Genomic DNA, 17,826 nt, shown 5'->3' on the forward strand with positions numbered 1-17,826 from the left:
AAAAAAAGTCATTCTTAGAATTTATCAAACATCCAAACTGAAGTGTGGTCATAGCTGAGTTTTTCAATGTCATGAAACAGAACAGAATACATATATTATGGCATATTTATATGGTGGAAGAGTATACATACAATGCATCAGAGAAATAAAAATGTTACACTCACATGGATGAGTAGCACAAAAATAAGTCAGACACAAAAGACTATGTATTGACGTATATGCATATGTCTATATATGTATACAGAAGAGGCATAAGTAAACTACATTATTTAGGGATACACACATGGGTGGTGGAGACAAGTGGGGTTGGATGGGAAGGGGCATCTAGCAGGCTTCTGGTATACTGGCAATGTTCTGTTTCTTAATCTGGGTGGTGATTATGCTTTATTTCTCATAAAAGTATACCTTTACGTTTTACTCACTATGCTATATATATATATATGTTGTATTTCACCATAAGAAGAAATAAAGAGCAAAAAAAGAAGTGTAGACAAGAGAAAGAAAGCAGAAAGCAGTACTTGTTGCAGGCACTAGGAAGGTACTACCCCCTCAGTTATCTTCAGTGAAACTCAAATCATCTCTATACTAAACTATTATTTCTCTCATTACACTACCTTTATCATTACTATATCATACTGTATCTTAAGATAATTTCTAATTATAAGAGAAACACTCTTTTGCAAAGTTTTCCTTCTACTTGACTCCATATGGTTATAAATGTTTTGCTATATACACAAAGAGCCATTCTGAGAGAAAGCCATAAATGTTTGGCACAGCAACTCCAACTAAATGTTCCACTAAAGGAAAACATGAAACATTCAATTACACACTACTAGATTACTTCAAATGTTATAAATTAAACTACAACTTAAATAGTTAATTCAATAAGTTAAGATATTTAAGAACACAATGCTCCTTGGTATGACATTATTCTGCCACAATATCTATTTGTACTAAAGATGTTGTTCTTTATGAAAGAATATAAGTTCTTGCCCCTGTTTTGCATCTTACTAGCTACGTAAGGCAATCTGGATTCTGCTTTCTTACTTAAGTATGGGAGAAGAACTTCAGTTTCCTGGATGTAATTTATGAGTTACATCTATTTAACTAACCTAGTCCCTTCAGTTGAAATGAGGCTAATGGGCAAAAACTTATTTGATTTTAAGGGTTTTTCAGGTATGTGGAAACTATGAGAACATATGTTCTTGCCTTTACAGTTATAATCAGGTATTTTCTAGGACCATTTCTCACCTTCTCAAGCACAGCTGGCTGTGTAGGAGAAGCACACATCTGACCCACGTTCCACCCACTTTTCGGTCCACTAGTACCCTACAAAGTGTCTCAACTTGGCTATTCCTCATCACACCTCACATTCACCATATCTTAAGTTAAATCAAGAATTCTCCCCAGAAAGTGAATATTTCTGTATGTGCATGTATGACTGCAGCATTATTCTGTACACCAGAAATGGACACAACACTGTAAACTGTATTTCTCTCTCTCTCCCTCTCTCTCTCTCTATATATATATACATATATATACACACATTTTTAAAAAATTCTCCTCAAATTAGGATAGCAGTACACAGTTCTATGGAATTTCTTAGAAAATTTTTATTTTACTTTTCCTCCACTTGACACCATTATATTTAATGTTACCTAGTTCAACAGTTTCTTTTTCCAGAATGGCTCTCAAATTTACCTTTTTTCCTGCACTTTCACTGTCAGTAACCTTGTCCAGATTTCTGTTGCCACATTCCTAGATTTCTGCAACACCTTAGTTTCTCCTCACTTCCTACTCGTAACACCATCAGACTCACTTCCTTTCAGGAACATTAAACAGTCACACACAGCTTCTTGTGCCTGACTTTCTATTCACTGTTATCCATAATTATGCCCCATTTCATCCAAACTTAATTCTCCTTACTCTAAAACACCTCCATTACTTTGTCCTTCACCATGCAATTCTATTTTTAATATATGCATCAAGTTCTAATTTCTCTAAAAGAGTCTACTGCTAACACCACAATGTGTTCTTTTCTCAGATCCTTTCAGGCATGTCAATTTTATCTCTACAACTATACCAAAAGATTTAAAAGACAAGGAGGTCTTATACTGCTTCCTGTAACTCGAAACACCTAGGGGAAGAAAAGAAATTTACATCCAGATTTTGAGAGAGAAGACAAAACAGTGTCAGAGCCAAGGTGCTCTATTCTATTCTGCTGCTTTGGTCTCGGCTCAGTTAATTGAGTAAATCAACAGCTGGTCTGTAAGTTGGCTAGAGAAGTATGACTCACCAAACTTCCAAACTGACCAATCAGCGGCAATGGGAAAGTATGAGATTCTATTTAAACCATGGGACATGTATTCTATTTAAGCAATTATCTGAAAACTTAATCAGAATTTTAATAAAAGAATTTAATTGCTAATCTGCACTGTGTGTTTAATGGGAGAGAGGCCAAAAGCCATAATTTTCTAGGCATCAGTCATATTACTGGCAGTCAAACATCCAGTAATAATTACTGTCACTAAAACAACTTCCATCTGATAACAAAGGAAGTCAGGTGATAGGAATGGAGCTAATTTTCCTCACTCCAACCATATATCACCTTTTTCAATGCTAAAGAAACTTCATAAAAGCAAAACCAGCAGGCCACAGCTGTAACAATGTCTTTCTCATTGTCTAGTCCTGGTACAACCTCCACATTGCACAAGGATCGGGATTCACAGCTTGTACCCTCCTGTGTCTTTAACACATCATCAAGAGACTCTTCATTACAACAAAATCTATATTTTTCTTGTGAAAAGCTACTATATTTCTTTCTAATTCCACTCTTGTAACTATTTTCTGAATTTGACACCAGGATAATGTTTTTCACATTTATTTTTCATAATTTATATTTCAGTTTATACTTCAGAAACTGGGGTTGGGAGGGGGCATTACCTCCTACGAAAATAAGTTTCCAATATAGGTGATTGTTTTTATCTTTGCACTTGTGTTAAATTTCCTTTCAAAAGGTAAGTAATTATGTGATTTGTGTCTGGGGGCAGTTGTGACGAAATTACAATACAGTAATACACTATTTGTGCTAAGAATATCTGTAGAAAACAGAAATCTCACAGAAAACCATGTAACACAGCAACTCAAGCATCCACTGATAGATAAAAGGACAAACAACGTGAGATTCTATATATATAACATTCGGCCTTAAAAGGAAAGAAATTCTGACACATGCTACAACACGGATAAACCTTAAAGACCTTAAGCTAAGCGAAGCAAGCCAGTCACAAAAGGGCAAATATTGTCTGATTCCTTTATATAAAATTCCTAGAGTAGTCAAATTCATAGAAAGTAGAATGGTGGTTGCCAGGGGCTTGGGGGAGGGAGTGACGGGGCATTAGGGTTTAGTAAGTACAGAGATTCTGTTGGGGAAGATAGAAAAGTTCTGGTAATGGATGGTGGGGAATGACTGCACAACAATGTGAATGTACTTAATGCCACACTTAAAAATGGTTAAAATGGTAACTTTTATGTATATTTGACCACAATTTTAAAATACAGCATAACACAGAGAATATACAACCTTTTAAATAACTGCATTCTATCTGGGTGGTCAGTTTTGAGGCATTACTGGAAAGAAGCCATACCCTCTACTATTGGCAGTGTTCACTTCTCTACACAAAGTGGAGAAAAAAGAAAAAAAGTTAAGTCTAAGAAGTGTTTATATAAGCAGTTTCCCTGTTCACATGCATATTTAAATAGTCACCTGCTTATGTCTGATAATTTTGCTATAATTTTCCTGAATACCTTTAGAAGTCCACGATCTGGTGGAGAGAGCAAATGAATTATAATACAACCCAAACGCTAATTAGAGTGCTGTCGAGAACACAAAGCACAAAGCAACGACCTTTCGCTAGGGAAGTGTGGCATGCTGCTGGGTGTACCTTTCTCCCTTTCTTCCATAATAATACAATTAGCTGGTACAGAGCCATCAAGAATAAAGACTATTTCCAGACCTTCCTTGGGACCAGTGACATGTAAGCAGATATGCAGTGCTGGGGCTTTAGGGAAATTTTAAAGAGACAGCTCACAAATGCTCTTAGACCCTTTTTTGTTCTTTGTACACCACACTGTGTAAAACAGTGTGGACAGGCAGGACAAGGGTTAAATCTGAGAGATTCTGAAGCTGTGAGGTAGAAATTACTTCCCTCATGACTTAATGGAGCAGAGCTGTCACTTCAGCCCTACACTGCAAATTCCACTTTTACAGGAGAGAAATAAATTCTCTCTTGTTTTTAGACCATTGTTATTTTGAAGGTTCTGTTCCTTGTCACAGTTCCTGATCCTAACAATGCGAGGGGTTAGGGAAGGCTTCACAGAAGAGGTGATTCTGAGCTAGGTTCTAAAAAATGAGTAATTTTGTGCCAAGTAGAGAAAGGCATTTCAGGCAGAGAGAGTGCAACAGACTCAGGAAAGGGTCTGGCTTTCAAAAGGTGAGGAGTAGTTCAGATGGCTAGAGTACAGGGTAGGTGGAGTGAAGTAAAAGAAAAAGCAACCTGAAAAGCTGGGAAGAAAGACTAAATGGTCTTACATGCCATGCTAAAAAAAAGTGCTTTTTATTCCTGAACTTGGTTGTATTAAATGACTATGACATCACAGATGATTCTCTGCATAGTCTAGAAGCGCCAAATGGCTCAGTCAGAAAACAAAAAAATGTAGATTAAGGTATGGTGAGGACAGGGTCAGGGAGAAAAAGGAAACCTCGTTTCTATTAAAGGCACACTATTATTTCCGTAAATGCTGAGGGCTAGAAGAAATAATACCTGGCACAAAGAAAAGACTGAGAGAGTTAAGGGAGAGGAATATAAACAACACAGAAAAAAGGGAATATTCATATAATTTGGCAATGACTGGTTGAGGTAAAGATTAGAATCTGCCTTTTAAAGTGAACTGAGGTCAGTGAATTAGACTATAATTATGACCACCTGATAATAACACATTTTTATTATATGCATATACCTATGGTTTCTTTTCACAAGTGGCTGTCAAAAGTTATTAAGTAACAACTGAACGTCATCTAGTCTATAGTCAGAACTTGGTATTTGATAATCAAATATCCTACCCTATCAAAGAAGAGTTATAAAAATGATGAGAGATGAAAACAACCAGCACTCTTTAAGGTTATTAAGAGCTTTAATTTTTATTTATGCAAGTAGTATTCTTTTATTTTTCTGCAATAATCATGTATTATTTTTGTAAATTTTTAGTTTTAGAATTAAAAAAAACCCACCAATGCCCCATCAAAAAAATAAAAAACAGCACCAAACTATTACCTCATAAAAGTATCAAAGACAAATTACTGAGAAGGAATATAGTCTGTAAATCCAGAATCCATTAATTATAGTCTCCAAAGTTTCGAAGATCAGAAAAATTTTTTAAAAGTCTCTTAATGTTTCCATTATTTTTGTCACTAGCTCTTCCTAAACGTTAAGTACTGCATTTTAGCCTTTTAACAAGTATTTACTACATGTTGATCAGGTTTATTAACTAGAAAACTGTAGGATGTGTTTTTTTATGTTTTATCCTGATATTCCTGTTTTCAATTGGTTTTAGAGTATCTTTGATATCTTCGACCAGATTATAGGGTTTATCAGTACCCTCTGGTAACAAGCATCAAATAAGCTAAGGAACCCTGTGAGAAAAGATTAAAGTTTTTAAAGGGTGAGCTAGATGGCTTTCCTAATTTAGACTTAAATTTAAACCTGTAATTCAAATCATCTGTATCTAACTTTGCTTGAAAGACTGTAGTTATATCATATTTTAACCCTTGAATTTCATATGATATCCCTTACAATAGTTATTCTTTATAAAATAATTTAGGCAAAAATAGGACTCCAACAGGCAGAGAACTTTGACCCATGTAATTCTTTCTCAGTGAATGCACATTGCAACGATAAGACTTCTCCAGTAACGATTCACCACATCATTTCTAAACACTATAAATAAAGCTAACAGTGAAACCACCTACTGTGAAAGCTGGTTATAGGTTCACCTGACGCATCACCCTATAGAAGACTGTCATGGGCCTAGCCCTTGAAACCAAGAAAGAGGATTACGGTAATTGTGACTTCTAGGAACACAGAAAGGACACAGATGCTGGCAAGCATCTACAGCTGTTAGAATATTCTCAAAGGGGTCAAGCCTACGAAAGAGCCGCGCTAGTTCCTCCTTATCCCACTAGGTTCCCAGACTCTGGCTGGATCTCTTTCCATTCACCCTCCATACTGTTACAGTGAGCGCTCTAAATATAATTCACTGTTGAAAAATCTTCAGTGTTCTCTACCCTCCGAGAGATAAAATATAAATTCTTTCAAGTGGCATAAAGCGTCATTGAGAATTTGGCCCCTGCCTGTATGTTTTATTAGCAGTGTTTTTCCTTTTCCTTCTTTCCTTCCAAGTTCTAATCCTGTAACACTGAACTACATAGGCGTTTCCCCGAACATACCAGGCTTCCATCTGCATGCTTTTTCAGGTGCTGCTGTTCCCCCTGCCTGGAATGCCCTCCTTCTATTTTGCCATAACTGGCAAAAATTTGTCAAGTCTCAGTTCAACAGTCATCTTCTCTGTCAAGTCTTCTGAGACTCTACCAGGCTCACTAAAGAGCTGCATCTCCAGAGGTGTGTTGGTAAACTAGTCTCAGAAGGAGGGAAAAGCCCTGTTACAGTCAGTGCTGCTATAATATTTGTTTGGAAAACTCAAATTTGTTTCACTGTGCTTGTTGTACTAGGGAGCAACATAAGCACTACACGAATTTCATTTGCTTCTGTGCCCTTAAACCCTAGATGAATGCGGAAACCTGCACCCAGCTGCTCTGAGCAGGAATGCGCAGCACACACAGACCTCAAACACCTCCGGGCTACCTCAGCTCACCTTCTGCCCGGAGCCACACCCAGCCACCTCTGCCGTTAACTCCTCCTCAGGTTTCAGACACCTTCCTTCCACCACTGCACAGTAACTCACAAGAGGCAGCCTCTCCCATGCCCACTTCATAAGCAACCCTTGGGTCATTTTCAAGGCAAAGCACCATACTTATTATAGTATCTATTTTTTCTTAACCATTTCCATTTTAACATGCAAAACATTTTAACTAGGTCCCCACTTTTTTTAAAAAAATGTGTTTCCGAGGAAGTTTTTAAGTGTTGGGCCCAATCCTATTTTCCGCTAGAGTTGATGATTCTCAGGAGTGTGCATGTCCTGTCCCAGCAGAACTGACTGTATGTATGCAGCAGTCACGAATTTCTGTGCTGTACTTACCATCACAGATGATTTCAGACATTAACAGGTTCTCCAGTCTAGCCTATCTCCAAAACACTATAACCACAATACTCTGTACATATCTTTTTCACAGTAATTTTTTTGGAATAACAACTGTTTCCTTGTTTATTTCAGTAGGTAGTAGGCTCCTTGAGGGTAGGGGCCTCTTCACCTTAATATTGACATTTCCTCAGCAGTACTCAGCAATCAGTATGTGTCTCACTAATGCAGATATCACAGAGTAACAGACTTAAAAGTTAATATAAATAACGATAACTATAAAGCCAAATTCCATAATGGAGAATATTTGCTCTGCCCCACCCCCAGCCACCCTATCAGTAAAAGGAGAGATGGGATTTAAACAGTCTTTTTTTTTTTTGAACAGCGTTTCTAACTCCAAAGTTTATCACAAAAGATAATACTCCAAAACTAACCTACAGATACCCACTAATCTAATGTACTAATAAACTTCATATACTTCAAGGAATGTGTGGATTATGGACTAATTAAAAAAACAGATACTGGAGATGTGTTCTAATAGATTTTTTTTTTGATTGGTAAGTTTATATAAAATGTCTTACAGGGGTATGCAAATTAAACTGAGTGATACATTTCACATTTTTATTGTGAAAAAAATAAAATTATACAAAATAGGACCTATTTGCCAAATATGGGCCATTTTATCCAACCAAACCTCAATCTAAGCCTGTATCAAAAGTTATGCTTAAGTCTAGGGCAATTAGCATTAATATCCTAAAATTTAAAATACAGAGTATTATATAAATAGTAATTACCAGAGGATAAGTGATTTATTGGCTGAAAACCACATCTAAATTGATTTCTTTGCACACACACACACTTAAACTTTTAAAATTCATAGTATTTATATTTTAACTAATGTTACCTTGAATATAGGAAAGTGTGACTTTAAAGCTAAATGTTAGTGACTTTAGTAAGAAAATTAGTTCTTACTCAGCATACTGCTATATGTCTCAATGGTGAAAAGTTTCTTACATTAAAGCTTTGCTGAGAAACTAAAACATACCTAGTTCTTGTGAAGTCCTACAGCACAGAGAAGTGGTGCTCAAATTTAGCATACATCAGGTTAACAGAGGCTCATCAAAACAAATGACTGGGCTCCATTCCCAGAATTCTGATTTAACTGATCTGAGGTGGGGCTAGAGATTTTGCATTTCTAGCAAGTGAGTCTGCTGATGCTGGTCCCAGGATCACACCTTGGGTCTCTGTTCAAATCCCAGCCTGTCACTTATTATCTGTGTTCTCTGGACCTAATTTAAGAGTTTTACTCCTCAATTTCCTCATGTCTACAAGGGGGCAATTGTCAGAGAATTAAACAAATAATATATTTAAAGTGCTCAGAACAGGGTGAGGACTCAAATGATAAGGACACAGGCTGGCTGAATAAATGAGTGCCATACTTAAAAGTACACAATACAGGGTTCCAGTGCCAGCTAAAATAAAGTAAAAACACTCCACCCTGTCTCTCCTACTGAATACAGCTATAAAACCTAAACAGAATGTATGAAGCAGCTATTTAAAGACTGACAAGTAAATGGTAGCAGGCAGACTATGGAAGAATTCAAAGCACCACAGAACTATGGGTAGGTTTACTTTTTTCCCTCTTGTATCCTGCCACCTGGACTGGGTAAACTTGGAAGTGGGCATGAATGTAGACACTGTTTTAGGAGAAGACCTTTGGCTCAGGCTTGGGCAGAAAAGGGATCTAGCAGTAACAGCAGGGGGCCTGTAGGTATAGAAAAGTCCTAGGGAGGGACTCCTTCCTCTCCAATCCCAGAGCTGCGGTTTCAAGAGGGCAGGGCAAACCTCTCTCCCAACTTTTTTTTTTTTCTCCTCTCTGTGCTCCCACCACTTGTCCCTTGATGTGGGCACAATCACAGGAAGTGAGCACAGCAGACAAAGCTTTCTGGCTGGAGGATTAAAAAGGGGGAGATCCCAGGGAAGCAGAAAGCATAGGGGAAACAGATGAGTGGGAAGAACTCAGAAAAGCGACTCCATAAAGTTGATTATGAATGCCTGGGCTCACTCCAGAGCTGAACACGGCATGGATCTTATCCTAACAGCAAACTAAAAACTTTGAGAACTGAACAAAGAGATAGTCACTTATCTCAAACTGTCAGTGGGCAGATCCAAACAGCAGAGCACTGCAGGCTTTGAAAACTGAACTAATATTGAAATCACAATGCACAGAAAGCTAGCTGCATCCTGCAGACTAAACCAACAGGGTCAACTGCTTGCTGAAACACAAAAATGAACATTCTCCATTGAATTTAAGCAAGACCTAGGGTCTCATAATACTGCAATCCAAAAATTACCTGGCATATGAAGAACCAGGAAAATCTCAACTTGCATGGGACATTAAACAGACAACAACACTGAGACAACACAGTTGTTGGAATTATCTGACAAAGGCTTTAAGCAGCCAATATAAAAATGATCCAAGAATGGCAAACACTTTTGAAATGAATAGATGGTTTTGGCAAAAAAACCAGAACCAAATGTAAATTTTAGATCTGAAAAATACAACAGCTGAAACAATTCACTGGATGGCCTCAATAAGCAAAATGGAGATGACAAAAGAAAGTCAGTACATTTGAAGACTGATTGATAGAAATGATCAAATCTGAACAATAAGAAGGAAAAAAAAAATGAACAGAGGCTCAAGGACCTTTGTGACACCAAAAGGTCTAACACTGGTGTCACTGGCATCCTAAAAGGAGAGTCAAAGAGTGCAGTGCAGAAAAGCATTTGAAGAAATAATGGCTGAAAACTTCCCAAACTTAGCAAAAGATACATGTACATATAGATTTGAGAAGCTCAGAGAACCCAAATAGAATAACCCCCTAAGAAATCCATGCCTAGACACATCATAGTCAAACTGATAAAAACTAAAAGCGAAGAAAAAATTTGAAAGCCAGGAAAAAAAAGTGATGCATTTCTTGCTTTGTTTCTTTTTGCCATATAATTCTACATGTAATTTGTGGGGTTCACATATCTCTAAAGTTTATTCTTGGGCCCAGGGGTTCAAGGATCACAGATTATAACTATTGCCTGGATGGCCTTCCTAGACCTAATGACTGCAAGTCCTCATTTCACAGCTGCCTGACATAGTACGGGAATTTTTTACTTTCACATTGTAATAGTTACATTGCTGCACAAACCTTAACTATTCCAAAAGTCAGCAGCTAAAAATACCAAAATGTAGTATCTCAGGGATGCATGTCTTCTAGGGGAACAGTGATTTGAATGAATGTGAATTTCTCACCAGAACATTAAGTCCAGAAGAAAATGGCATATTTTTAAAAGACTGAAAGAAAAGAAATGTCAACACAGAATTTCTACATCCAGGGAAAATATCCTTCAGGAATGAACGCAAAACAAAGACACTCTCAGGTGAAGGTAAAACGAAGAAAATTCAATGCCAGCAAATCAGCTCTAAAAGAACTGCTAAATGGCAGAAGGGAAATGGAACATTGGAAATGAAAAAGAACAAAGAAATAATAACCATCTAGGTAAATACAATATAGTATCTTTTTCTTCTTGCATTCTTTTAAATATGTTTGGTGGTTGAAAGCAAAAGCTGTAACATTATCTGATGGGGTTTTCTATGTATGTAGATATAACATATAAGACAATACAACAAAAGAAGAGGAGGGTAAAGAAATATATAGTGTTAAGATTTTTACCTCCCACTTAACTGGGAAAATACTTATCCTAGGTAGACTATAAAAATTTAGATATTATAATCCCTAGAGCAGCCACACATACCCACACTAATACTACAATGAGATATGTAAAAAACACAACAGATATATTTAAGTGGAATACTAAAAGTTCTTCAAATAACCCAAAAGACCAGAAGAGGGGAAAAAAAACAAACACCAAAGTGAACAAAGAGAAAGCAAATAAAATGGTGGCACTAAATCCAAACACATAAGTGATGATATTAAATGAAAAGCAACTAAACATACCAATTAAAAGACAAAGATTATGAGAATGGATTAAAAAAATATGGACCAATAATAATAATATGCCACTTACAAAAAGTTTACTTCAAATATGATGATATAAATAGGTTAGAAGTAAAAGGATGGAAAAAGAAGTATCATGGAAATACTAATTTTTAAAAAAACTACATTAGTATCAAATAAACTTCAAAACAAAGAAAATTACCTGGCATAAAAAGGGACATTTATATGATGATAAAAGGATCAATTCACCAAGAAGACACAATAATCCTACATGTGTGTACACCTAACAACAGGGCTTCAAAATACATGAAGCAGTAACTGACGGAACTGGAAGGAGAAATACATAAATCTCCAATTATAGTTGGAGACTTCAACACTCTGATTTCAGTAATCTATATAATTAGTAGACATAAAATTAACAAGGATATAGAAATGAACAACACCATCAACCAACTGGATCTAACTGACATTTACAGAACACTCCACCCAACAAGAGCAGAGTTCACTTTCTCTTCAAGTACGCAGAGAATGTTCACCAAGATAGATGTTATCCTGGGTCATAATACAAATCTCAGCAAATTTAAAAGAACTTAAGCTAACACAAAATACATCCTCTGACTATAATGAACTTAAACTAGAAATCAATAACAGAAAAATCTCTAAAAATTTGGAAATTAAATGATGCACTTACAAATAATCCACAGGTCAGAGAGGAAATCTTAAGGGAAATTAGAAGATATTTTTAATTGGAAGAAAATAAAAACACATCAGAATTTGTACAATACAGTTAAGCAATGCTTGGGGACAATTTATAGCATTAAATGCTTATATTAGCAAAGAGGAAAATTCTCAAAAGAAAAACTAAGTGTCCACCTTAAATTAGAAAAAAAGAAGACCAAAATAAACTCAAAGAAGGACACGCCTGTAGCCATCACACTTAAAGGTGGAAGACTGAATATTATCCCCCTATGACTGGGAACAAGTCAGTGATATCTACTCTCACTACTTCTATTCAACACTGTACTTGAAGTCCTAGCCAGTATGAGAAGGCAGGAGGAAAGAAAAGCATACAGATTAGAAAGAAAAAGTAAGTCCTATTTGCAGACAACATGATTATCTCCATAGGTATTTCAAAGAATGTACACAAAATCTGCTAAAACTAGTAAGTAAAATTATTAGGTCATAAGATACAAAGTCACACAAAAATCAATCACGTTTCTGTACACTAGCAATGAACAGCTAGAAACTGAAAATTTTAAATGTCATTACAATAGCCCCCCAAATTTTGAAATACTGAGGTACAAATCTAACAGAATGCATACAAGAGCTATATATGCTGAGAACTACACCCCTATTAAAGAAATCAAAGAAGACCTAAATATAGGGAAAGATGTATCATATTCATGAATTGGAAGCTCAACACAGTAAAGGTATCAATCTTCCCATTTGATCTGTAGATTAAACACAATTGTATTTCTTATATATACAAACTTATTCTAAAAACAAAAGCAAAGGAACTAAAATAGTCAATTCTTAAAAAAGAGTAAAATTGAAAGACTCTTACTAACTGATATTAAAATTTACTTTAAAGCTATAGTAATTAAGACAGTATGGTATTGGGTTAAAGAACAGACATATAAAAACACATATAAATCAATGGAATAGAGCTGAGAAACAGACTCACACAAATATGGCCAACTGTGGACAAAGTTGCAAAGGCAATTTAACGGAGAAAGGGTAGTCTTTTCCAAAAATGGTGTTGGAACAACTGGATATCCATAGGCAAAGATATAACCTACACCTCATATCTTATATAAAAATTAACTGAAACTGGATCACAGATCTTAATATAAAATGCAAAGCTGTAAAACTTTTAGAATCTACAGGATAAAACTGCTGTGACATGGGGTTAGGCAAAGAATTTTTTACACATGACACCAAAAGCATGGTCCATGAAAGGAAAAAACTGTAAACTGAACTTAAAAATTAAAAACTTTTGTTTTGTGAAAGGCATTGTCAAGAAAATGAAAAGCAAGCTACAAGACTGGGAGAAAATATTTACAAATGGCGTATCTGCCAGAGGATTTGTATTCTGAGTGTGGAAAGACTCTCAAAACTCAACAGTAAGAAAGCATAGACCCCAATTAAAATCTGGGCAAAAGCCTTGAACAGAAAGTTCACCAAAGAGCTAGATAGAGAGCAACTGACTACATTAAAATATGTTCAATATTTTTAGTTAGTAGGGAAATCCAAATTAAAGGCATAATGTAGAACAGCTAAAACTTAAAAGGAAAGGTGGTAACGCCAAATGCTGGAGAACACAGAGATCAACTACAACTCATACACTACAGGTAGGAATGCAAAATGGGACAGCCATTCTGAAAAAGTTTGTCAGCTCCTTATGGAGTTAAATATATACTTAACCATACAACCCAGCAGTCTCACTCCTTGGTACTTATCTTAGAGAAATAAAAACTTGTGCTCACACAAAAACCTGTACATAAATGTTTATAACAGTTCTATTCATAATCACCCCAAACTGGAAATAACTCAAATTTTTTCAATAGTTGAATAATCAAACTGAAGGGCAGTTTATCAATGGAATATTACTGAGCAATAAAATGGAATGAATTATTGATATATGCAATAGCTTGGATGAATTTCAAAAGCATTACTGTGAGTGAAAGCAACCAGTCTCAAAAGGTTACTCATCGTATGACTCCATCTATATGACATCAGTGGTTGTCAAGAGGTTAAGACAGGATAGCCAGGGGTTTGGGGTGTGATACAAAGGGGTAGCATGACGGAGTCTGGGGTGTGGGGCTGATGGTTTTGTATCCTGATTGTGGTGGTAGTTACATGGATCTGTAGATGAGTTAAAATTTAAATAATTATATACCAAAAAAGTAAATTTTCCTGTATGTTAATCAAAAGTATTTAAACTTTAAAAAATGCATAGCATAAATTATCTTAGAACTTTCTAATTCTTTACAAATTAAAGCTCAAAATAAATGTTTTGAGTATGAAATGGGAGCATGTGGAGACATCTGGCAGGAGACTTAAATTTTTAAAAATTATACAAAGATATGGCATAGGTATAAATTCTAGACTCAGAAACAACTATATCCCTCAACCAACCATACAGGCTGTTAATACCTAATAACAACTAAACACAAATACGTAATATCACAATGTGAAAAAGATAATGTGATACAAAACAAATAGAGCATATATCAAGTCAAAAGGAAGTCTGAATGAAGATTCCACATTCATACTAAATGTTCATTTGGTCCTTGAAATAAAAATGACATTATCCATCAGCAGTATGGTATGTGCTTTGTTTTTCTAATAGCAATTATAGATTTACAATGGTTTATCCAGATTTTTCTCATCTGAATCCCCTTTTAAGAATGCTGACTGGATAAATTTTATATAAATAAATAAATAAATAAATAAATAAATAAATAAATAAATAGAGGGTAGAATGGTGGTTGCCAGGGACTTGGGGAGTGGGGGAAATAGGTAGATGTTGGTCAAAGGGTACAAACTTTCAGTTATAAAATAATTTCTGAAGATCTGATGTATGGCATGGTGACTATGGTTAATATCACTGTATTGTATACTCGACATTTGCAAGAACAGATCTTGAATATTTTCACCTCCATTAAAAAACAGGTGACTATGTGAGGTGATGGATGTGTAAATGAGCTTGACTGCAGTAATCATTTCACAATGTATAAGTGTAGCAAGTCATCACACTGTATACCTTAAATATATACAATTTTTAACTGCTGACTGGGATCAAGTACTAAGACTCGTTTTAACTGCACTACTCTGTAAACCACTCTAAGAAGGCATGAAATATTTCTTTTTCTTCCCTCCCAAGAAATAAACCCATAGCAAATGAGTCCACCAAAGCACACAAAGGATAATAATTTAAGACAGCTATCCTCTATAACCATATGTATTTTGCAATGGCTGCCATAAAAGTTAGATCTTAGACTGTAATTTAAAAAAACAAAAACACAACCAGAAGACCACAAGTCACAAATTTAAGTAAGTGACCAATCTCACCATCCATAACTTTTCCTAGCTTTTAAAGCATTAAAAGTGCTGTGGGAGCTCTCGACTTCTTTCAAATGACAATAACACTTTTATAACTTTTCAATCTTAAATCTTCTAAGGCTATGAGCTTTAAATAGCAAATCCAGATCTTTCTAAAGTTGAAAATATGTTAAAATGTAAAGGTTGATGCATAATGAAATGTTTGTCTAATTCCTGCTCTCTGAATCTTGACAGCTGGAATAAAACATCAGTCTATTTTCTTAAAAGATGTAAAGTTTGGCCCAGTCAAAAATTTGATAACAAATATTTACCTACTGATCAACAATTTACTGAATGCTTAAAATATTCCAAGCCCTAAGGGTCATACAAAAGAGATGAAAAGGAATAGGTCCTGAAGCTGAGGACACAATACATACCCGTGAGATGCAACAGCAGAACTGTAAATAAGAAAGTACTATGGAGAACAGTTAGAGAATAACATCTAAATAGATGTCAAAACATTTTCTAACAAGTCTCCTGTAGAAGTCAAATGGTAATTCAGAAGAGAAAATAAATTCGTCTAATGTAGGGAGGCACAGGGATATGGCAAAAAGAAGAGTGCGCTAGAGTTTAGAGACCTGTCTCAGCTCTGCCAACTCTTGGGTAAGTCCCAGCTGCTCCACAGTGCCTAGTTAGTAGACATGGTACCTGACACAAAAAGGACATTTGTTCATTTACTCTGATTTGGATTTGGCTAAACCAGGAAGGAGCGGCAGGCAGAGGCTCCTTCTAGAAGGGACTCACTCAGGATGTCTGCCACTCAGGACTATGGCAAGCTTGCTGCTTGAATTCAATACCGCCTTCTCACAACCATACGAAAGAAAAGGATGCTGACACCCTGAAGGAGGAGCTGGCTGCTCTCCTTGCCTCCTCCAGAGTACAAACTCTTACATCAAGGGCCTCACTGTCCTGGGCCCAGCTGCACTGGCACCTCACAATCCCAGGGATCCCCTCTGATGCATCAGCTGTTTGGCTTAGTTTCAGTCCGGTTCTCTGGGTCTCAGTAAGCTCGTCTGAAGAAAGGAAGTGGGATCAGGTCCTTTACAACATCACAATCTATGAATATAATAAAGGGGAAATATTAACAACACAAACCTTACTAAGTTGTGAGCTATGAGCAAAAACAGCTTATTAAATTTATTATCTGGGTTTTACTTGTTTGTTTCACAAGAAATATCAAGCTACTTTAGAAATGCCAAATTGAAAAGGCAGACACTACTGAATTTCTTAAAAGAACGATTTTTACCTTAGTCTCAAAATACTAAAATGGCTAGATCTCACAGTGAAAATTTAACCTATCCAAAGGTTCATCACAGTTCTTCACTAGATTGAGAAAAATTTTATGACTCAGAACAACAATATTCTCATAAATCAAGCAGCGTTAGTACCTTAACACCAAGCCCAGTAGAGTTCCCAGCAATGCCTACAGGGAGCAAGGAAAGATCAAGAATGCCTAACTTCCAGACCTCACATCTAGAAGCAGGAGAAAATGAATCGTGAACAATTCCTGAATGCAACTATGTGCTAGGCGTTGGGCTAGTCACCTTAATTACCTTAATTTAGTTCTCACAACGAGCTTAGGAGGCAAAACATGATTTTAATGATGAGAAAATTGGGGTTCAGAGGATAAGTAATTTGCCCACAGCTACGGAATCCTTCACAAAGCCTAAAAATAAGGTGCTCAAAGAAGGATGCACTGCCTTGAACCTTCAGGAAAACACTCTGATAGTAGACCCAGCTGTTCACATCCCTTTGGAAGATGTCCTAAAATGAAGATGTGGGTTATCAAAATATCATGGCTTGATATTATTTCTTAATGTATTTTCTTCTTCTTCTTCTTTTTTTTGGTGGGGGGAGGTAATTAGGTTTACTTGTTGATTTGTTAGAGGAGGTACTGGGGATTGAACCCAGGACCTCATGCATGCTAAGCATGTGCTCTACCACTTGAGCTATACCCTCCCCCTATTTCTTAATGTAAATTAAGAAATTAACTGTGCTTCCCATATGAGTCCTCAGTAAACTTGCTCAGCACAACATCAGTTCCCCTGACCAAAATGAGTTTCTGGGTCTCCAACTGCTGAGGACAGACAACAGGCTGTTCAAGTTAAGGTCGTTCTCGGAGGTCTGGTATGAACGGCGCCTCCCTGGAGGACATATCTATTTTTTCTTTGTTCACTAACCACAACATTCCTTTGTCTCTTCTTTAGAATATTAACTTTCTCCACTGGATTTCTAACATGTTCTATATATAGAAAAAAATGTGGAGCTGAGTCACTAGAGTGAGTTCCTGAAGAGCACCAGGTCCATATGCTTAAGATGCCAGGGATGGAGACAGCAAATATAATATTTTACTGAAAAAATTAAAGACTATGACTTCTCTCTTTAGCATTAAGTACAT

The 17,826-nt window shown here is 36.2% G+C and overlaps 1 protein-coding gene across 6 annotated transcripts in view; it reads right to left on the bottom strand.

Moving 5' to 3' along the window:
* The window catches only part of SOCS5 (suppressor of cytokine signaling 5), a 126,753-nt gene that overhangs the window by 20,557 nt on the left and 88,370 nt on the right, over nucleotides 1-17,826 (bottom strand). For 2 of the 6 annotated variants that reach the window (XM_064494522.1, XM_031466947.2), the window contains exon 2: nucleotides 16,320-16,484. The exons of the other annotated variants lie outside the window; for them this stretch is intronic. The gene's annotated coding sequence lies outside the window, so the exon portion shown is untranslated. The remainder of the gene's footprint in view (nucleotides 1-16,319; nucleotides 16,485-17,826) is intronic. 6 annotated transcript variants of the gene reach the window in all.

Source organism: Camelus dromedarius, chromosome 15 (genome assembly GCF_036321535.1).
Source record: "Camelus dromedarius isolate mCamDro1 chromosome 15, mCamDro1.pat, whole genome shotgun sequence".
Classification (NCBI taxonomy): Eukaryota; Metazoa; Chordata; class Mammalia; order Artiodactyla; family Camelidae; genus Camelus; species Camelus dromedarius.